Source organism: Sapajus apella, unplaced genomic scaffold (assembly GCF_009761245.1).
Source record: "Sapajus apella isolate SASKATOON/1434 unplaced genomic scaffold, GSC_monkey_1.0 scaffold22, whole genome shotgun sequence".
Taxonomy (NCBI): domain Eukaryota; kingdom Metazoa; phylum Chordata; class Mammalia; order Primates; family Cebidae; genus Sapajus; species Sapajus apella.
In genome coordinates this window covers 19,768,007-19,789,618 of record NW_022436962.1, presented here as the reverse complement: position 1 = coordinate 19,789,618, position 21,612 = coordinate 19,768,007, and the positions used below count along the sequence as shown (strand labels likewise).

At 40.0% G+C, this 21,612-nt stretch overlaps 1 protein-coding gene across 5 annotated transcripts in view; it reads left to right on the top strand.

The window, feature by feature from the left end:
• ESRRG (estrogen related receptor gamma) overlaps window positions 1-21,612 on the top strand; it is a 640,029-nt gene that overhangs the window by 186,953 nt on the left and 431,464 nt on the right. For 4 of the 5 annotated variants that reach the window (XM_032288597.1, XM_032288596.1, XM_032288599.1 and 1 more), the window contains exon 2: window positions 9,100-9,191. The exons of the other annotated variant lie outside the window; for it this stretch is intronic. The gene's annotated coding sequence lies outside the window, so the exon portion shown is untranslated. The remainder of the gene's footprint in view (window positions 1-9,099; window positions 9,192-21,612) is intronic. 5 annotated transcript variants of the gene reach the window in all.

Here is a 21,612-nt window from a genome sequence, read left to right as displayed (position 1 = left end):
ATTCTTCATATATTTCTAACGTGGAAATGATTCTAAATTGGGACATTTCATTGAGGTGACATCACCGTAGGGAAAAAGAATAAGCTGCACGCCGTCCAGCAAGTATATGGAAATAACACAGTTCTAGCTGATGACTTTCTAAATGAATTGCGCTAGCACTCAGAACCAAAAACTCTACAGTGAAATAAAAACTCTAGGTGAGAAAACAATATCTATTAGGTCCCCTATTTCCGTTTACTTTCTTTCCCTCTTTTTTTTTTTTTTTTTTTTTTGAGATGGAATCTCGCTCCGTTGCCCAGGCTGGAGTGCAGTAGCACGATGTCAGCTCACTGCAACGTCTGCCTCCCAGGTTCAAGTGATTCTCCTGCCTCAGCCTCCTGAGTAGCTGGGACTACAGGCACACACCACCAGTGATCCGCCCTCCTCCGCCTCCCAAAGTGCTGGGATTATAGGCATGAGCCACTGTGCCTAGCCAGATCCCCTATTTCTTTCTTCCTAATCTTGACCATTTCTCATCTCCAGATTTATCACAGTAGCTGGTGGGAGGAACTGTTGAAAGAAGAGGGGAAAAGTGCTTAGTTACAGCAGTGGTGGTTGGGGTATCGAACCAACTCCCAAATATTTGATGTTTCAAACATAATAAAAGTTAATTTTTCCTTCACAAAAAGTTTCTAATGGGTGTTGCTGATTGGGGTCTCTTTCAAGTGATGATTTCAAGGCCGAGCTCCTCCTATCTTGTGGCTCTCTGACCTCAATACACAGCATCCACAGTTTCCTATATCTGTCATCTGCAGAAAAGGAGACCATGTGGGATACAGTGAGCGGGAGGGTTTTTATGGACCAAGTATGGGGAGGCTCCTGTCACTTCTATTCTCTTTCCATGGAGGAAAACTCATCTCATGGCCTTACATACGTGCAAGAGTGGCTGGAAAATGGCTAGCTATGTGTCAAGGAGCAAGAGGAAACCAGTTTGGTAGACTGCTGGTTAGTTTCCATGGCAAAAGGAAGGGAAGAAAAAAATGGGAGTTGATGCAGGACAGTATGGATCTTTCTATTTGCTAAGAAGAAAACAATGAAAGCAAAATCCTTTTTGGTGACGTGCTGGTAACTGGCTCTCCCAGGGGGGAATAAAACCACCTCACCTGATTTGTATTGTTTGCTAATATCCTTGGTGTAAATAGTCACGCACAGCTTTAGCTCTAGAAAGCTAAGAATAAGCCACTCTAGCTTACCATTTTACTGATTCTGAAAAAAAGTACATCTGAGGAAGCCCGTTTATGGGAAGGAAGTAAGCATGCATTTTGCCTTTGGTATTTGATACAGGAAAGATTCATTTTAGAATGAATCTCTTTATCATCTGAAAAAACCATCGATATGATATATTTGTATCAACAACAAATGTGGGCATAGAATTTTGAGTCAGAGAAAAATAGCACCAAGGGCACAGTGAGTCCAGGCTACTCATCTGGCTTAAATCCTGGGTCACGCTCAGGCAATATGTAAAGTACCTAGCACAGCTTTCCAATGAGTGTACCAAGAAGACAGATGCCACTTCTGGGATATATATATTTACATTTTTTTCTTGGCATTTCATGTGATTGTTCCTGTAATCTTTTTCCAAGAAGAGGGAAAATCTTGGAGATGAAATGGATAATGGTGATGAAAAAAAAAAAAAGATGCTAAGGATGATTCCTCTGTTTTTGATTATAAAAGTAGTTGTATGGCGGTGTCATTCCCTGTGAGAGAAGCAAAAAAAATCAGGCTGGGCGCAGTGGCTCATGCCTATAATCCCAGCATTTTGGGAGGCCAAGGCGGGCAGATCACTTGAGGTCAGGAGTTCAAGACCAGCCTGGCAACTTGGTGAAACACCATCTCTACTAAAAATACAAAATTAGCTGGGCATGGTGGTAGGTGCCTGTAATTTCACTACTTGAGAGGCTGAGGCAGGAGAATCACTTGAACCCAGTGGTCTGAGATCATATCACTGCACTTCAGCTAGGGTGACAGAGTGAGATTCTCTAAGAAAGAGAAAGAGAAAGAGAAGAAGAGAAAAGGAAGAAAGGAAGGATGGATGGATGAATGAATGGATGGATATGGGGGTGGTCTGTGTTTTAAGAAAACAATACTAAAATTTAAATGGATGCTCAAATCTTAATTGGCTAATTAATCGATACTAATAGACCAATGGCTATATATCCTTTGGGAATTTTCACTATTACTTGTCAGCTTTTGCTGGCCGAAGAATCAAGCCATATAATGATCAGTTTGATTTGCTCTTACTATTTTGTTTGGTCCATGCAGATGTGGGTGTGGTGTTTCTGAATCATGGTGTAGTGGTCCAGATAGCTGGTCAAGACATGTGAGGGCCTATGCTGCATCCAGTTGCTTTTGCTGTGTGCGGGTTTGATTTCAGAAGTGTTAAAGATACAGCACCTCTCGAACTGATGATTACCTTAAGTCTTCACTCTAAAGAGCTTGGCATTTCCCATGAGGTGCTCATTGCTTTGTTCTACTTGGGAGGGTTCTGATAGCATCATGAAGACAGTGGTCTCTCTATGATTCATTTGGAACACAAGCTGAGGCTGATCAAAACCTAAAGATGAATGAAATCTGTGATTTATTGGTTCTAGTTAGTACTGGTTTACTTTATGCCAATTGCTATTTTTGGAAAGTACTAAAACTGGTAACGACAGACTCAGGTACTGAGGTTTCTCAAAAAGTTAATTCATTCATTTAGTAAATAACGAACTGTTCCAGGGAGCAGCTCTCTCCTCCCATATTTTCTTCTGTTGGTGAAAAGTAAGCTCCTCTGAAACTAACTTTTCTCCTGCCAACCTTCGCTATTGAATTTTTCCTTAGCTGTGGTCTGCCAAAAAAATAGAACTGAGGCTTGGCACACCAGTTTTGATCAGACCAACCATCAGAATCATAATGTTCTAAGTACAAAGCCCACTAATTGAATTTCATTCACTGGACTGAAATACAGCAGCCAAGGCAGAGAACACTGTCGGCTGTTTTTTATGAGGTCCAGAGTCTAAAGTCATTTTTTAAATGTGAGCGATGCAATTTCTTGTATCTTTCATTTAAAATGCTACTTGGTAAACAGTGTTTCAGATTAGTGTATTTGTAATTTAAATGAAGACAGTACATCAAGCTGAATCTGAAAAGAAAGGAGAAGTTTGGGAAATGATTCATTCTCCTGTTTGTGTGATCTACTGTAGAAAATAATAAATAAATAGGTACAGGTACAGAGAGAGGGAAGAAAGGCTTGTGGATTTTAGGAGACAAAATTGAACCATTTCTAAAAGAGTCAGTTCCAATAGCTAAATCTTTGTTTTCTTCAAGCGCACTAATAAATTCTGCCTAATTCATTTTTTATTTTCTCTCGGGGTCTGCTTGCAGATTTGCCTCAACAAAGGAAGCATCATGTTACATCTTTTAAATAATTGATGGCTCTCAGTTCAAGCCAGCTTGAAGGAAATTCTGAAAATAGGTACTGATTGAGCAAATGCCTCCTTCCTCCCCACATTTCCCTCCTCAGCACTCTGACTTCTCATCTTTAACAAAACCCACTTTTCCCTCCCCTTTTGTTTCTTTGCTTCCTTGGTTGAGAGCAGAGGGTTCTTTCATTTGGGTTTAGGCTTTATCTAATTGTTGCTATCTCTCATTTATTTCACATTGTCCTATTTACTCTATTAAAGATAGGGGGAGCTGTTAATGATAAGCTGACTGATCTAATGAAGAGCTTTTAGTTAATCATCAGACATGTTATGTCACAATGACCATTGGAGACAGTTTGTTGGAACTATGAGAAAACTGGGCTTAGAGCTTGTCCCTCTAAATTCGCAGTGTGCTGTTCTGCCATGGTCAGATTACCCTGGAAGCTGGGTCAGCGGCAGCCTTGCCCAACTCTTCCTGTAGGTCCTAGTACTGTGAGCTGATCATCTCTGTTTTCCCCCCAAAGAGAGAAGAGCATCTCCATTTTACCTCACTCTTGCTGCCATTAGTGGTTGTCTAAGTCTTGGAAAGGCCATTACCACTTCCAAGCAGATATAGTTGGTAGAACATTAGACTGGTCTATGGTGATTCTGGCTTCTAGTCATCACTTTGTGAGTCACTTGGCCTTATAGGGCTTCCCTTTCCTTACTGGTAAAATGGGGTGGATTATCTCCAAGATCTTCATCAACAATAGCCGTCTTGCATTCTCCAGGGAAGGGGATGATAAACCAAGAAGAACTCGTACTGCATTTGATATTGGGTGCATTAATGATATTCTGAGTTTGAGTGAATGGAGGCCATGTGCTCCTTCTTTATTAACCTTCCTTTTTTTCCCCATGATTTTTCTTTTCTCTTGGTCTTTCATTTATATCTTCTTCTCTTATTTCTTTCCCTTCCCTTTTCCTTACTAACTTTTAATGTTTCCAGGGTTAAAGTGGAAGGAAAATAATTGGCAAAATGCTAGAATCAAGGATCTTGGCCAACTTTATAAAGAAATCTCTTATTTTAAAAATACTTTGTCCTCACAGAAAAGCTTCCTCCATCAGCGTTTGCATCAGAAAGTAGCCAATACTATTGAATTTGTGAAGACTAAATATAGAGTGGCAAATACTGGGAGATCTAAATCTGGAATTCTAAGTTTGACCTCAGTTTAACTGGGGGGAGCCTTATATGGTACCCATCACTGAAAAAGCTGTATTTACATTGATGGATTATTTTCCACTCTCAAAACTATTTCATAATCTTTGAGGCACTTTTCGTTTTAAAAGATGCATGATATAGATTATGTCATGACAGTTTATCTCTTAATAGAGCAAGTTTCCTGCCGGGGGGAGCTGAAGTTGTCTTTGTCCCACATCTCCCCAGCATCCAGTAACTTGCTTGTATATCCTGTGCCTGCCCAAGATAATCCTGCCTGATTGCCTTTATCGAAATCCTGAAAAAAAAAAAAAAAAAAAAACTTCAAATAATCAAACCTATTTAGACCCACATGAATAACATATGGTAAGGGATCTAGAAAGCTGAGGAATTTCTTCTGTTTATCTTTTTCCTGGCTGTACACTAAGATTATACTCAGAATAATTAAAGGAACTATGTGTGTTTCCCCTTTTAAAAATCTTTATTTCTGCTATCCATTCACTGTTTGAGAGTATATGCTGATCAGGCTTTTGTATCTGCATGTAGTAAGTAGATTACAGGTAACCCCTCCCAATAAGACATATTCCTAAGGTTTTGAAATTCAAAATGTGTTTTTCCCCAAGGACAGCTGGGTGTATGGTCAGGTTCCACTGTAATGCTACCATGTTTCTGGAATATCATGTACTAAGTGGCTTCTTCTGTAATTGGAATATCTATTCTTAGAACCTGTTTGAGACCTGAAGAACAGATCTTTCTTCCTCTGTATTTAGAGAGGTCATTCCCCTTCTGAGAAGTTTCCTGCAACAATGCAGAGGCAGCTGCTGGTGATGGTAGGGATGATATAAGTCCTATTGCCTTGGGGTCAATGACTTTGTGAGTGAAGGGACACTGGTAATTTAGTTATCTATATTTGTTTTAAAAATATTCTCTGGGCTAGAAAAGGGAATCCGGAGACTTCTCTCCCTATCCCATATTACACATCCATGGTGATGCTGACCGTTCACGTTGTAATACATGTGAAAGGTGCCCCCTAAGAATAATGCAATGTAAAATCCAGGCAACTGCACCTGATAGTTCTTAATACTGGAATTTTTTTTGTAGTAAGTTTATATGCCCAATTGTAGTAATTAATTGGGTATAGGATAGGCAGTCATCAGCTTACAAAACAGTTGTGAGTTCTGTCTCAGTCTACATTTTAAAACTGGTTGTTCAGAAACAAAAATTGACAACTGGGACCTAATTAAACTAATGAGCTCCTGCACAGCAAAATAAACTATCAAAAGAAAGACAACCCAACCTAAAGAATGGGAGAAAATATTTGTAAACTATGCATCCTACAAAGAGCTAATGTCCAGAATCTACAGGAAACTTGAACAATTCAACAAGAAAAAAAAAGTTTAAAACTGGGCTAAGGACGTAAACAGATATGTCTCAAAAGAAGACGTGCAAGTGGCCAACAAACATATGAAAAAATGCTCAGCATCACTAATCATCAGAGAAACGCAAGTCAAAACCTCAGTGAGATACCATCTTACACCAGTAAGAGTGACTGTTACTAAAAAGTGAAAAAATAACAAATGTTGGTGAGGTTGTAGAGAAAAGGGAACATTTCTAACTATTTGTGGGAATGTAAATTAGTTCAGCCTCTGTAAAAAGCAGTTTGGAGATTTCTCAAATAACTAAAAACAGAACTAGCATTCAACTTAGCAATCCCATTACTGGATATATACCCAAAGGAAAAGAAATTATTCTACCAAAAAGACACCTGCCCTCAAGTGTATACCACAGCACTATTCACAATAGCAAAGACATGGAATCAACCTAGGTGCACATCAGTTGTGGTTTGGATAAAGAAATGTGGTACATATAGAAGATGGAATACTATGCAGCCATAAAAAAGAATAAAACCATGTCCTTTGCAGCAATGTGGATGCAGCTGGAGGCCATTATCGTAAGTGAATTGACACAGAAACACAAAACCAAATATTACATGTTCTTATTTATAAGTGAGAGCTAAACATTGGATAGACACAGACAAAGATGAGAGCACTAGACACTAGGACTTCAAAAGAGGGGAGGGAGGAAGAAGATCAAGGGCTGAAAAACTTCCTGTCAGGTACTATGTTCACTGTTTGGGTGATGGGATAAGCAAAAGCCCAAATCTCAGCATCACGCAATATACTCGTGTGAGAAACCTGCACATGCACCCCTGAATCTAAAACTGAAAATAAAATAAAACTGATTGTTTGGAATTTAGAATATTTGTAGACAAGGGAAAACAGATATAAATCGTAGTGCATTTCCTGGGTTACCCACAAAAAGCTTCTCCATCATATTGTTACTGTACTTCTAAAGGCCGTTTACAACCATTTTTCCTCCCAATTTTTAGTGAATTACCAATAGTATTGAATAAGAAATCTTTCACCTGGATTGGTTGTCACCATTTAAACAAGATTTATCTAAGGAAATGTATACTGCATTTTGTAATAAGAGGAAATCATAGGGGTAACAGGAACTGATTCCACACGTCCTTCCAATGCCCCACCATCTTTTCTTGCCTACAAACTCTGAACCTCCTGAGTTGAATGCCTCTGGTTAGAGATAGCTGTTTGTGTGGGATCAAAAGGAGACTGGTACCTAAAATTATTGTTATAATATTAACATTATTTCAAATTTTCAGTGATTTCAGAGATGGAGTATGACAAGTTATAGAGTTTAAATATTAACTTGAAATCTATGGCCACACTGTCTGTAAGCATTAGCAATGTTACACAGAAAGCAGCCACATAACTGTTGAAATCAGCACCTGAAGGATTTTTCTTGATTCAAGCCCTGTTTTTATACCTCCTGAGTCCTGTGCTTTCTTTTTTTAAAAAGTAACAATCTAAGTTAGGTCTTCTTAGGTGTCTTACCCTCTAGTGTCTTTTGGGTGGGTTTTTTCATAGTGTTTCTTTATACTTATGTAAATTACAGCTTTTTGACAGTCTCTTATGTTCACAGTCCTAGAAAATAAATAGGGTGGGATTTTCACATTCAAGTCATCTTACCTCCTGTCTCTCTCATGAGTATGCTCTAAACACCATTCTATTTCTTTCTGTAAAGCACCCACCTTTCTTGATCCTGGACCCTGTCAAATTCCTACCTGCCCCAAAAACCTCCTTGGTCTCTTGTCCTAGTTGATCTTCAGCTCACTTTATGCAAGAAATTATTTTAAAATGATCCCTTTGTTTTCTAGTATTCAAATAGTTTCTCTTTAGCATTACAGCAAATTACCAACGTATGATTCCAGTTGCTGGGTGTAGGGGCAAGTTGGGATTGAAACCTCAATCTAATTTATTTGTCAGCATTTTACTTTTAACATTCTTGAAAGAGAGTGGGAAATCTATGAGTCTGAAGGGTGTCTTTGGTGGATAGATTTAGAGGTCCCAATGAGGGTCTTCTAATGAAATACAGGCATCTCTTTGAAGTGTTCACTCCCCAAAGTCTACAGTTACCACATTTATGCCTCAAGGGATGTGCGGCAAAGTGGCCTGGTGCCACCTGAATAATTATTTTCTCCAAATCTTTTACTTAATAAATTCTACCACAGTTTGCACCAAACAAATTGTCAAGGGCATTCCAGCCTCCTGTTGGTCACAACCTTCTCCCTTCTCACCGGCTGAGCTGCAAGTTGAGGACAGAATTTCCCCGGATATCCAGGGGATTGCTTTGTTGCTCTGAACGGTATTTTTATATATGAGTAAAGATATGAGAAGTATAAAGTTAAATCATATGGAATTGCCATTTTTGTAGGTCAAAATTAGATAGAGTAAAAGCAACTTCATGAGACTCAACCCAGTAGCTTCATTTAAGAGACATCTACCTAAAACATCATTAGTGTATGTTTAGTGAAAACCCACTGTGCAGTTTACTTAAAATAGAAGCTTTAAGTTTTTCCACTTAGAAAACTTGGGCTTCTCTACCTGCCCTCTTGTGTTTTTTCCTGAATATCAGAGAAATAGGACACACGGCCTTCATATTTGGAGAAATGCATCTATTTTGAGACTAATGTGAAATAAGTAGAATGTCCCTTGGCCTTGGAAGAATTTTTTTTCTGTAAGTTATATATGGGTGTTATAATGGAAAACGTTTTGAAACCCTAACCAGAGCATTTGCTATCAATAAGAGAGTAGCAGGAGATTAATAAATCTGATAAAGTTGAGAAGGAGGAAATCTTAAAATAAGAAATGAGGACTGTACCTTCGTTGGAGTGTTAATGCAGCCCTGAGTATATATATATATATAGGAAAATCAAAGACTTGCTAAAGGCAGAGCATACTAAGTCATAGCTATTAATGTGTGCTTAACTCTATTGCCTGGGAGATTTTATTAAATGCAGCGGCCAAGAAAATTGACCTTACCTTTTTTTTTTTTTTTTTTTCCTTTTTTGGGTTGGATCCTTGCTCACGTCACATAAATGAATAGAGCTGACAATTTACTGGTTCATCAATGAAACAATATTAAATTATGAAGATGTAAGGAAAAAATCCTACGCTAACATTGTCGCAGTTTGAAAGGTAAGCTGCCCCCTACAAGATTAGGAGATATTAATGTTCTTTTAAAATCTACATAACATAATGCCACATGATACACGTTAGAGGGTTAAGTGGCCCCTTGACATCTTTGACTGCTATTGTGGGGCTGGCAAGTATTTCATAGTAAGGAAAAATGTTTTCCGCATTTTGCCTTTTAAAATGTAAAAACATCGTTTTTAATGCTTTTAAAGTGTTTTTGTGTGTGTGAGTAGGATATTCTGGCAGATTGGACTTCACTGAGTGTATGTTGCAGTGATCATGTGGGTGCTTTGGAAAGGTTTTGCCCTTGTTTCTATTGATTCGCTATATTGACTAGTAAGCTGCGGTTGTCAAAGTCAGACTATTTCTTAATTCTTGTCTTTCACTGATGCCTAAGAAGTAAAATATTACTCTTCTTTACGTCCTGTCTTGTGTTTAAGATAGGGATCCTTCTCTTTCTAATTCTACCTTCTGTGAGCTTACTAAGAGTTTTTGGTATCCATTAGATTCCAATTGAATACCCGTTTATTTTTCCAGGGATTTCTGTCTACCTCACTCCATTTTTGAAGGACAGTTATGTAATAATAATGTTTCCAGGTTACCGTCAGTTAGTCAATTAACCTCCGAGACCCAGGTGCTTCACTTGGATCCATGAACTCTGTTGTAGTTGTAATGACTGTCATACAACGATCATAGCATGGAAGGATTCTTTTGGTGGCGAGTGGGCATTCACCGTCGTCTCACGCGGGTTTGTAACTCAGGGAGGATGAAGAGCCACTGCCTCTTCTAATGCAGGATCTCTGATTTATTAGTTAACTCTGAGTTCCCGCAGCAGAGGCCAGCACAGAGTAGGTGTGCAGGAATCCGTGTGCACTCACTGCAGATGATGCCTTTCAGTGATGCCTGCTACTGAACCCTCTGGAATGAGGCATATTTGTGAACAGCATTCAGCAGGTTCCCGCTTCAGTGAGGAAAATGGCACTTTGGAAGTTGAATTACCTTTTTTGTGGCACCCAGGTTGCTTAATTTGCAAATTGAGAAGAATTTAGTCAGCGGGAGAATAGGTTTTCATGTGTGAAGTCCGTTGGAATGAATTTGGCATTCTCTCTGCTCCTTCAGCTCGAACTACCATAAAATGCAGTTCTGGCCCCAGATCGTTCAGTTACATGATTTCGGGATATCATCTGTTGTTTTGCATAACATCAGTTTAATTTTAAATATTGGTGATACTTACATCTACTTCTTATGGACTACAGGTGTGCCCTGCTTTCAGAAAACTTGGATATGCTTCAAATTCATGCTTACTATGCCATTGCAGGAAGGGGCAATGATTTGTGCACTAAAAATAGCTTGGCTTTAAAATATAATTTATCACAAGATTCCTATAAATAACCAACTCTCTTAGAGCATTTAAAGTATGATTTGATTTAGAAAATCAATAGCCATATGCTCAACTTTTCAAGAACACATCTGCTTTGTAACATGAAGCAGGTGAAGGTGGGACATCCAGCCACAAGGAATGAGGGTCTTAAGTGAGCTGAAGAGGAATTATTTAGAAAGGAATTTGCTTTTCCAGAGTTTGTCAAGAAAAACACCTTCACCTTTATCACCTCCAGAGTATGTAAAGAAAAAAAATAATAAAGCAGGCCAATTTCAGTTTGGAAAAGGTAAATCTATTTCTTTGGTGGGTCACATTCTGCATTATGCATGTGTGTAAAAGTGAGGTTTGCTTTGATCCTGACTATAAAAAGTTTATTTTTAAACTCAGACTGGGCAGGAATCCAGCGATGCTCTTTCCCCTGCAACACATCCTGGGTTTCAGGTCCCCAGCCTGGCGGAATGCAGCTAAGCAGCAGGAAGTAGTTGAAAAGTGTAGAGACTTGATGGGTGCTGAGGTTTTATTTTTTCCCCATTCCTCCCCTCCATTTTTGAAATTCAAATTGAACGCAATTTTCAGCTCATTTGAGCCAGAATATACTGTTGCTGAGCTTCAGTGGCTCTTAAATTCAAACTCACAGGAGAAAACAGATATCATCTGTCACAGAGGGTGGAAGAGAGAATACTCCCCACATTTATTCATGGGAGGCAGAGCTCTAGTAACTAATTCAAACCTTTCTGACTAATTGACTAATCATTCACCGGCAAACTTATCAACTAATCAATGAAACCTTTAGGACACCCATCTGATATTCTGGGAGTAGCTACCCCCCTTTCCTTTAGAAAAAATTGTTCAAGTCTATTTTTATATCATTGGTACTTTAATACCTTTTTGGCAAGACGAGACAGAATATCATGGCAATCTTTTTTTTTCTGTACTTCCTGACTATTTTTATTGTTTCCATCTTTAATGTCTTTGTCAATTCTATTTATTTATGACTGAGAGTTAACGGAAAGCTTATGGCTGGCTAAGTGGAACAAAAAAATTTTAGTTTTTTTTTTCTTTTTTGTTACTACACAGAGTATTTGAAAACATCTTTCTTTCTTGAGGGCAAAGATAAGTACCAATTAAAAGGGAAAAACCCACTCATACAGTTCTTGAGCTTACAAGTGTGGCTAACCTGCAGGGTGGATGTCTCAGGATGGCTTGAGAATGCCTCTCGGCGAAGTCCTGCCACTGGGTATGTGCCCAGGGAATGCAAATAGGTTTGAGCAAATAACAATCTAAAATTTCTCCTCTGATTTCAGAAAGGATGCAGTGAGGCAATTTTGATTCTGAAATGTAGGTTATATGATTTACTGCTGATGCTTGTCCTTGGGTGCTTTAGTATAAGCCAAAATTTACATGGGGGATGTGAAGGCCATTAGCTCTCTCTCGCTGTTTATCGCCGTCATCTTCTTTTTTCCTCAAGGTCCATGAGAGAAAAGTTAATTGTAATGTTATTTCAAAGTAAGGAGGAGTAAAACAATTTGGTCTCTAAATACTATTTTTAATGAAGTTTGTTCATAGCAATCATACTTGGAGTTTAAGATTGTTTTACAGTAAGTATGTGGTCTAGCCATATATATTTATACTTGTGCACATTTACCCATCCCCAAATTCTCTAAGAATGTGACAGCAGGAACATCCAAATGGTGGTCATTTTCACATTAATAGTCATCAACCGCTTTATCTTCTTAATGGTACTGTGCTTGTGAATCAGATCCTTCATAAAAGGCATTTATTTCATTTCTTTTATAAGAACGATACTGACATGCTAACTTGTTTTCTCATGATTATACCTCAGTACAACTACCACAACCTTAGTGTTGTTTCTTGGGCACATGCTATAAGCAGGCAAACATCTACTATGAGGTTGTGATTTATAGTAAGAAATATATATTTGTTCTCTGCCGCCCCCACAACACCCCCGAACTTCACATTCCTGACTACAGAGCTCTTTATCCCCTGGAATTTCCTGTTTGACAGAAGTGTCTTTTGCTCTAATAAGGTGACTTTTGGAGGGCTCCCAAATGGGTTCTGGTCACCAGAAAAACCAAGCCATGATTAGAAGCTTGGAACTTTCAATCACACCCCTCATCCTCCAGGAAGGGGAGAGAAGCTGAAAATTGAGTTAATAATCGACAATGCCTGCAGGATTAAGCCTCTATAAAACTCCCTAAACTGGGCTGGGTATGGTGGCTCAAGCCTGTAATCCCAGCACTTTGGGAGGCCAAGGTGGGCAGATCACGAGGTCAGGAGTTCAAGACCAACCTGGCCAACATGGTGAAACCCCATCTCTACTAAAAATATAAAAATTAGCTGGGCATGGTGGTGTGTGCCTGTAATTCTAGCTACTCATGAGGCTAAGGCAGGAGAATTGCTTAAACCTGTGAGGCAGAGGTTGCAGTGAGCTGAGATCATACCACTGCACTCCAGCCTGGATAACAGAGCAAGCTTCCGTCTCAAAAAAAAAAAAAATCCCTAAACTACGGGGTTCAGAGAGCTTCTGGGCTGCTGGACATGGGGAGGTTTTGGAAAGGTGATGTGCCTGGAAAGGGCTTGGAAGCCCTGTGCCCCTTCCCACATACCTTGCCCGATGCAGCACCTCTTTATCTGGCTGGCTATTCATCTGTATTCTTTATAATATCCTTTATAAATATAATAAACCAGTAAAAGCAAGTGTTTCTCTGAGTTCTGTGAGCTGCTGTAGCAAATTAATCAAACAAGAGAAGAGGGTTATGGAAAGCTCCAATTTGCAGTCAAATCAAACAGCAGTTGTAGGTAGCCTACAACTTTCAGCTGATGTCTGAAGTTGGGGGAAGTTTTGTGGGACCAAGCCCTTCACCTGTGGGATCTGATGCTATTTCCAGGTAGGAGTGTCAGAATTGAGTTCAACTGTAGGACACCCAGTTGGTGACACTGGAGAACTGCTGTGTGGGAAAGCAAAAGCAAGCCCACACCTCTGAACATGAAAGTGTTCTGTGTTGAATGTGAGAGTAGGAAAAGCAGTTTAATTTTTCCTGTTATTGTACCTACATTGACCAGGAGTCTATGTTTTTAGTTAATTACTAGTTAATAGAGTTTTTGCTTTTCTATTAAAATATCTTAAAGCTTCAGTTTACAAGTAATTACTGAGTACTTACTACATACCATGCATCATTGTGCTAAGACTTCTAATGTATAAAATCATGGTTTTCTAACCTAAGTGAAGTGGACATTGGAGGTGAAATACCAAAAGAGTCACACATATGCACTCTCTCAGCCCTTTCTCTCAGTAGACAACCTCTTTTTAAAAAAACAATTGATATGGTTTGGCTGTGTCCCCACCCAAATCTCATCTTGGTTCGTAGCTCCCATAATTTCCATGTGTTGTGGGAGGGACTGTGTGGGAGATAATTGAATCATAGGGGTGGTTTCCTCCATACTGTTCTCTTGTTGGTGAGTAAGTGTCACGAGATCTGATGGCTTTATAGGTGGAAACTCCTTTTTCTTTGCTCTCATTCTGGCTTTTCTGCTACCATGTAAGACATGCCTTTTGCCTTCTGCCATGATTATGAGGCCACCCCAGCCATGTGCAATTGTGAGTCCATTAAACCTTTATCTTCATAAATTATCTAGGCTTGGGTATGGTTTTTTGTTTGTTTGTTTCTTTCTTTTTTTTGAGACAGAGGAGTCTCATTCCGTCTCCCAGGCTGGAGTGAAGTGGAGCAATCTTGGCTCATTACAACCTCCACATCCTGAGTTCAAGGAATTTTCCTGCTTCAGCCTCCCAAGTAGCTGGAATTATAAGTGCCTATCACCAAGCCTGGCTAATTTTTGTATTTTTAGTAGAGACGGGGTTTTGCCATGTTGGCCAGGCTGGTCTCGAACTCCTGACCTTCGGTGATTCATCCACTTCGGCCTCCCAAAGTGCTGGGATTACAGGGGTGAGTCACTATGCCTGGCCTCTGGTATTGGTGTATTAGTCTGTTTTCCCACTGCTGATGTCTTTATCAGCAGTGCGAAAACAGACTAATACACCAATAGAATCTAATTTGGAGTTGAGAGAAAGGATGATATATAAAATAATCAGTAATAAGGATAATAAAATACACATACTGAGCTGCTACATGTATAATATTATCCCAAATTGCTAATAGAATTGTAAGGGAAGGGCCAGTGGGGTGCTCACATCCTGCAAGAAGATATTGCAGAGTCGATAGGCCAGGGGTCAGTGGAGGGAAGGAGGGGGAGCAGACCAGGAGGGAGGCAAAGCTGGAGTTCAAGAGAATGCAATTGAGGCATAAGAGTGCAGAGTGCTTGAAGCAGAGAGTTCAGTGATACACCGGAACCTGTTCTTACCAAGAGAGTCAATTGTAAAATTTCTAGGAATTTTGTGATCCAGTTATAATTTAATTTTCTTAAAAACTGAATAATATGAACATATAATAAATCAATATATAAAAACCAAAAGTAATAAATACTCCAAATTAATCACTTTCCAATTATTCTTCTTCACCACATTTTGGCCTTATCCATGTTCTCGGGGTATGGAAGTAGTCTAGAACACTGCACTGCTCTGCATCTCCTCGTCAGCTCCATGCTCACCATGTCATGTTGGTAGTTCCAATCAGCCATGGAGGGAGTATTTACACCACAGAAATTGACAGCTCCCCCAATTTTTTTTTTTTCATTTGAGAGCCAGTTCTTGAAATTTACCAGGCAAGCATGGGGTGGGAGTAGAGGTGGGGCTAGAAAATTGGAAAGCCTAAATGAAAAACTGTGAGAAGACAGGGCTACATTAGGAAAATGGTTCCATCTCATTAAGTTAGGCCAGTGGTTTATCTTTAATTCATTCAGAAACGATTGGGAGTCGTTGTCTTTCTTTAAATACTTTTTTATTATAATTGGCATATATATTCAATATAGAAAATTTGGAAAATAAGAATAACAACTTCTGTAATATTTTCTATATGTTCCACACTTGTTAAGTGCTTTAAATATAATAAATCATTTAATCCTGGAAATAGCTCTATAAGGTAGTTGCCATTATCCCATTTCAAAGATGGGGGAATTGAGTTACAGAGAAGATAAAAGCTTTGGCCAAGTAAAATAGCTGTGACTTGAAAGCAGGACACTTTTTAATTCTTGTGGTCTTATTTCTGTAGGATAGCTATCTAGAGTAGGATTGCTAAGCCAAAGTGTATCTATATTTTCAGTTTTATAAGAAATTGTCCGTGGATCTAAAACAATTATGTAAATTGGCTGGACCTGATGGCTCATGTCTGTAATCCTAGCACCTGGGGAGGCCAAAGTGGGAGAATTGCTTGAAGCCAGGAGTTTGATACCAGGCTGCACAATGTAGCAAGACCCTTTCTTCTACCAAAAAAAAAAAAAAAAAAAAAAAAAAAAGCCAGGTTTGGTGGCATGCACCTGTATCCCTAGGTGCTCAGGAAACGGAAGCAGGAGGACCACTTGAGCTCAGGAATTCAGGAATTCGAGGCTTCAGTGAGCCACGATCACACCACTGTACCTCAGCCTCAGCAACACAGCAAGAGAGACATTGTCTCTGAAAAAACAAAAACAAAAACACAGACACACATCTACCAACATTGTGTGAGGATCCAATTCCTAGTTACCCATGGTTCTAACAGACTTTACTTTTTGTCAATTTATTATTGGGAAGTAGTATCTTACTTCAATTTGCAATTTTAAAATTATTAATGAAGCTGAGCATTTTTTATAGTTTTATTGGTCCTTTGTATCTTCTGGATTTACTGCCTTGCCAATTTTTTTCTATTGAAATCTTTCTTATTTTCCTTCTCTGTAGAAACTTCTTTTATACTAACAATATTAACCTCTTTTTCTTAAATGTGTTATAAAAGTGTTTCCTTATTTTATTTTTACCTTTTATTCCCCCCGCAAGGCAGAGTTTCACTCTGTCTCCCAGGCTGGAGTACAGTGGCACAATCTTGGCTCACTGCAACCTCCATCTCCTGGGCTCAAGCAATCTCCTGCCTCAGCCTCCTGAGTAGCTGGGATTACAGGTGCACGGCACCAAGCCTGGCTGATTTTTGTATTTTAATAGAGACCAGTTTTCACCATGTTGGTCAGGCTGGTTTCAAACTCCTGACCTTGTGATCTGCCTGGCTTGGCCTCCCAAAGTGCTGGAATTACAGGCATGAGCCACTACTCCTGGCCTATTTTTACCTTTTAATTTTGGTTTGTATTGTCTCTTATGAAGAGAAGAAGTCAAATTATATTTATTTTGTGTTTTTTTTTGGTAGTTTATCAATTTTCTGTCTTAATTAGTCTCCCCTAAAAGAAAAATAATTTTTTTATTCTAAATATTTTGTATGTCATTTCAATATGATCCCTGCTTCCCACAGCTCATAGATGAGTCAGGGAGACGACTGCAGAGCACAGGGATTTCTGCTTTGTTTGGTCAGTGCTGTAACCAAGGGTGCTGAGAGTGCCAGGAGAACCCTGAGGAGGGCACCTGGGCCAGTTGGGTGGCTGGGAGGGCACTGGGCCAGTTGGGTGGCTAGGAGGGCACCTGGGCCAGTTGGGTGGCTGGGAGGGCACCTGGGCCAGTTGAGTGGCTGGGAGGGTGGGGTACGGCTGGTTCTCCTGAGGGCAACATCCCAGATTAAACCTCTCAGGCCAAGGCAGCAGGGGTGAGAGAATTTCCAGAGGAGGGAAAGAGCAAGCCAGGGAGCTGGAAAACTTTGGAAAGACAGTCCATTTTCCAGAATAGGGAAGGACCAGTCTCTCAGGGTGGGTCAAGGGAAAACATTTTTCATAGGGAGAATTATTTTCCTGAATATCTCTTATTTTACACAAAGAATAGACCACAGAAGGTATTTTAAGCTGAAGACAAAACTCTGAAGATGGGATTAGAAAAATGAAATAATAAGTCAATAAGGGTAAGGAATACCTTCCCCCAAAGTGATCAGGGATGGACAAGGGACAAGGGTCCTCATAAGAGAAATAGGAGAAACATGAATGTCGTCTTTAATATGCATGTGCCTTCTCCTGGTTGCTTTGGGACCAGTCAGTGACAGGTGCCCCCTAACTGAAGTTGGCCATTAGCCTCTCAACTTCCAAGCCTCACATCAGCCACACCAGAATAATGTCCCTTAACATGCCAGCTTTCCTCACTAAAATCACATGAATTCCCATGATCTCTGGTGAGATCTGTGCTGGTTGGGCAGTTTAGCTCTCCGCAGCATTTTCCCATCACCCACTTCTAGTTTCTTCACTTTAAAGAGCTTAATCATTGTGGAACCTTGTGTGTTCCACAGACAGTGCTTCCCGTCTGCAGTTCCTTCTTTTTGGGACCTCCTCCATACCCCTTTGACAAGCTAACTGGAATCCCATTTATCTTTCAAGGCTCAACTTCAATGTTACTTCCTTCCTGCAGACTTTCCTGACATCTTGAGCTAGAAGAAATCTGGATGTTGAAGTGTATGTCAGTACCATTTAAGACTCATGCTACAACAGCAATGTATTATAGTGCTATATTTCTACAGGTCCTTAACTAGATCGAAATTTCTGGAAGGACAAGAACTATGTATTATACTTCTTTGCAGCTTCCAGGTCTTTAACACAGTGAAGTCTCATCTACCCTGACGAGGACTAGAAAACTAAACTCATCTCTAGAAACAGACCCATGGACAGCAGAGGCAAGGGCAGAGAGGACACTCACAGAATAAATAGAATGTAAAGTCACTCTGAGAATCGGGGGATGAAGCTTGAGGAGAGAATAACTCTAAATAAACCTCAGAAGGAAGTGAGCCGGGGAATGCTCATGGGATGAATAAATGGATCACCTGGTATTTATGGTGGAAGGCAAAGTTGAAGTTAAATAGAACAAATTGGTAATGAGCCATGTTCACCTCTGCCTTTGCACTTGAGAACCAAAAAGCAATGTGGATATAGAAGAGACAGAATATCTGAAGCAGAAGGAAAGAGGTTAGAAGGGAGATTAAAGATGAAAGAGAAAAGAAAAAGAAGGATGTGTGAGAAAAGGGAGAAGTGAGTCAGAGAAAGGCTCTTGGAAGGGGATCTGAGTCAGAAAGGCAGATTGCATAATAAACTTGGCAGTATGTCCAGGAGGTGAGGACAGCGGCAAGGGGGTCTCTCTTGGACTCAGAGAGGAAGGATGTCCAATGAAATCAGGTGGTGACTAATAACTTAGGTAAGGTAAGAGTGATACAGTATAGGTGTTAGGGGGTTTCCTCGTGGCCGGAAATCAGGTACAGTTTCTATGAGAACATGGGGAGGATGATCGCAGGACTGGTACGGCAGTTGTGCTTGGAAAGGGATCACTGACGTAGCTTTTTATAGTTGAATAGCATCATAAAGTAGGAAGAGACCTTGGGGGTCTGGTCCAATATTCTCATTTGACGTTTAGACCAAACAGTCTAAAAGACTTCATGCCATCTCCTAGGCCCCCTGTGGTCCACTCTCTGCCCACCTTTCAGGCCTGATCACGTGCTTCTCTGCTTTCCTAAACTCCCATGAAGCCAAATCACCTGTAATACACTAGCCTTGCATTCTTTCTCATTTCAAATACCATACTCTCTGTCTGGAATGTCCTTCTATGTACTCCTTGTTTTTCTGCCCAACTCTTATTCAAATTCCAGATCTCAGCTTAAAAACATTTCTTCCAAGCACTCCTCCTCCGAACTCCCCTCCTCACACCCACTGGGTCAGGTCATTGTTATATGTTTCCAAGCATTCATTTCCTATGTTTAAAATTTGATGGGAGATGCGTTTCCTTTTTGATGGTCCCCTTCTCTTCTGGGTTGTGAATTCTATTGAGTTTCATCTTTATTGTACTTGTCACAGAGCAGTTGTACAATAAATATTTCTTAAGGGAAGGGAAGGGAGGGAGGGAGGGAGGAAGGAATGAATTTGAGTGACAAACTCTTACACTAATTGTTAGCAGAGCCTGACAAGTGTCTTCTGAAACAATCAGTTGTGACTTGAACGTTCACATTCAGATTTGGGAGACTGGTGGTTTTTTTTTTCCCCAGTATATTTTTTTATTGTGGTAAGAAAATTGACGATTTTAGCCATTTCTAAGTGTATATACAGTTCAGTGGCATTAAGTACATTACTGTTGTGCATTATCCATCTCTAGACCTTTTTCCTCATCTCAAATTGAAACCTTGTAGCTATTCAATAACTCCTATTTCTACTCCCCACCTGTCCCTGGCATCCACCATTCTTTCTGTCTCTATGAATGTGACTACTCTGGGTGCCTTAAATAAGTAAAATCATACAATGTTTGTCCTTGTGTGTCTGACTTATTTCACTCAGTGAAGTGTCTTCGAGGTTCATCCTTCTTGTAGCATGTATCAGAATCCTACTCTTTTCAAGGCTGCATAATATTTCACTATGTGTAGATACCACATTTTGTTTTTCCATTCGTTTGTTGATGAACATTTGGATTGTTTCCATCGGAGACTATTGTTTTAAATCCTAAAATACGTAATCCTCCACGTGATTTAGTAACCTGGGAGACAGTCAGTGGCATGTAGCTGGAGGATTTGATCAGGGGAGGAAAGGGCAGACGGAAGAATCATCGATGTGCTTGGGAACGTCATCAAAAATGTCCGCGAACGTGGAGGCTGTGACAGGAGGAAAAGGAAATGTTCCCATCAGGTGATGGCAGTCTTGATGTGAAGAAGGCAATGAAGATGGATGCTGTGAATTTCTAACGATAGTAAATCCTGAGAAGTGGGGTTGAGAGATGCTCCATTTTTTTTAACCTTACCTTGTTATTGAAATGGAAAAGTGGGATGGCTAGAAGGGACAGGAAAAAGTGAGACATCCTCTCAGAGGAGACACTGGAGAAAAGAGGTGAGAAAAAGTAGAGGCTAAATGGGAGTTTGGCCACAGGTATTTTACAGGGGAGAAATTCACTGGTGAAGGAAGAGCCAATCAATTCAAAGCCGTTCTCCAAATTTTATGCAGGAAGAGCCCTCAGCACAAGATTGATGCATATCTATTCTATAATTAACAACAATACGTAGAAAGAGATTCCACGGTCACCATTAGCTTCCAATCCCTCATGTTCAAGATTTTCTTCTTTTTAACTAGACTATTTTGGGCCCTTTTCTTCTCCTTGTCTTTTCAGTAACTAGAAAAGAATTACTAAAACTCACCCCATGAAAATCCCTCACGTGCCTGAATTCTTTTGCAGTTAAAGATTGGAACTGGATTAAACTCTTTTCCCTTAACAACTTCTTAGCTACAGTTTTCTAAGCCTTTAATGCCCTTTGAATTGTCTGCTCTAAGTTCTCTTGGGTTAAAGTACACCAGTAGGAATAGCCAGATTTCCTCATATCCCATGTGAAGCTAGTGCTGTCTTTCATGATCCAGGAACCCCGTCCCTCAGTGCCAGCATCCAGTATGGCACCAGTCCTGCCTTGGAGTAAAGAGTGCCACACTCCTGAAGGAAATTTCCAGGCCTGCAGAGAGGGGCCCATGGTGTGCCATCAAGCTCAACCTCTCAGCCTAAAGGCAGAGCAAGTCACTTTCCAAGATATGGCTGGTCCTAAGATTGTGTAAGCTTTTTGGAAGGATTATCTTTTTTCTTTCTACTTCAGAAGCTCAGCACGTTGGCCCATTTCAAGTTGCCTCTGATCTTTAACTGCTGCTCCTCAGCCCCTTGGATCCATCCTTGGGGAGATTCTCACTGGTCACTTTGCAGAGTTCCCTCAGGCCAAGAAAGCCTCCCTCTCTTTGTTTCTACTTAACCCTTGCCCTTCAGGGTGGTGAGGGGCCGTCTTCAGGCTGCCTCCCTTGTAGTATATTATAACTTGCAGGTGATTAGCCGGGTCGTTTCTAAGCAAAAAGGAACATTGCCCCAGGCACTGCACTCCCATAGGCTCTTGCCATTTTGCTACAAAAGAGAAAAATCGAGCCTTTGAAGAGTATATATACACTATTCATGTACTTAGAAAGAGAGGAGTGTCTATAAAATTTCAGGAACAGCATTAGATTTTACTCAGT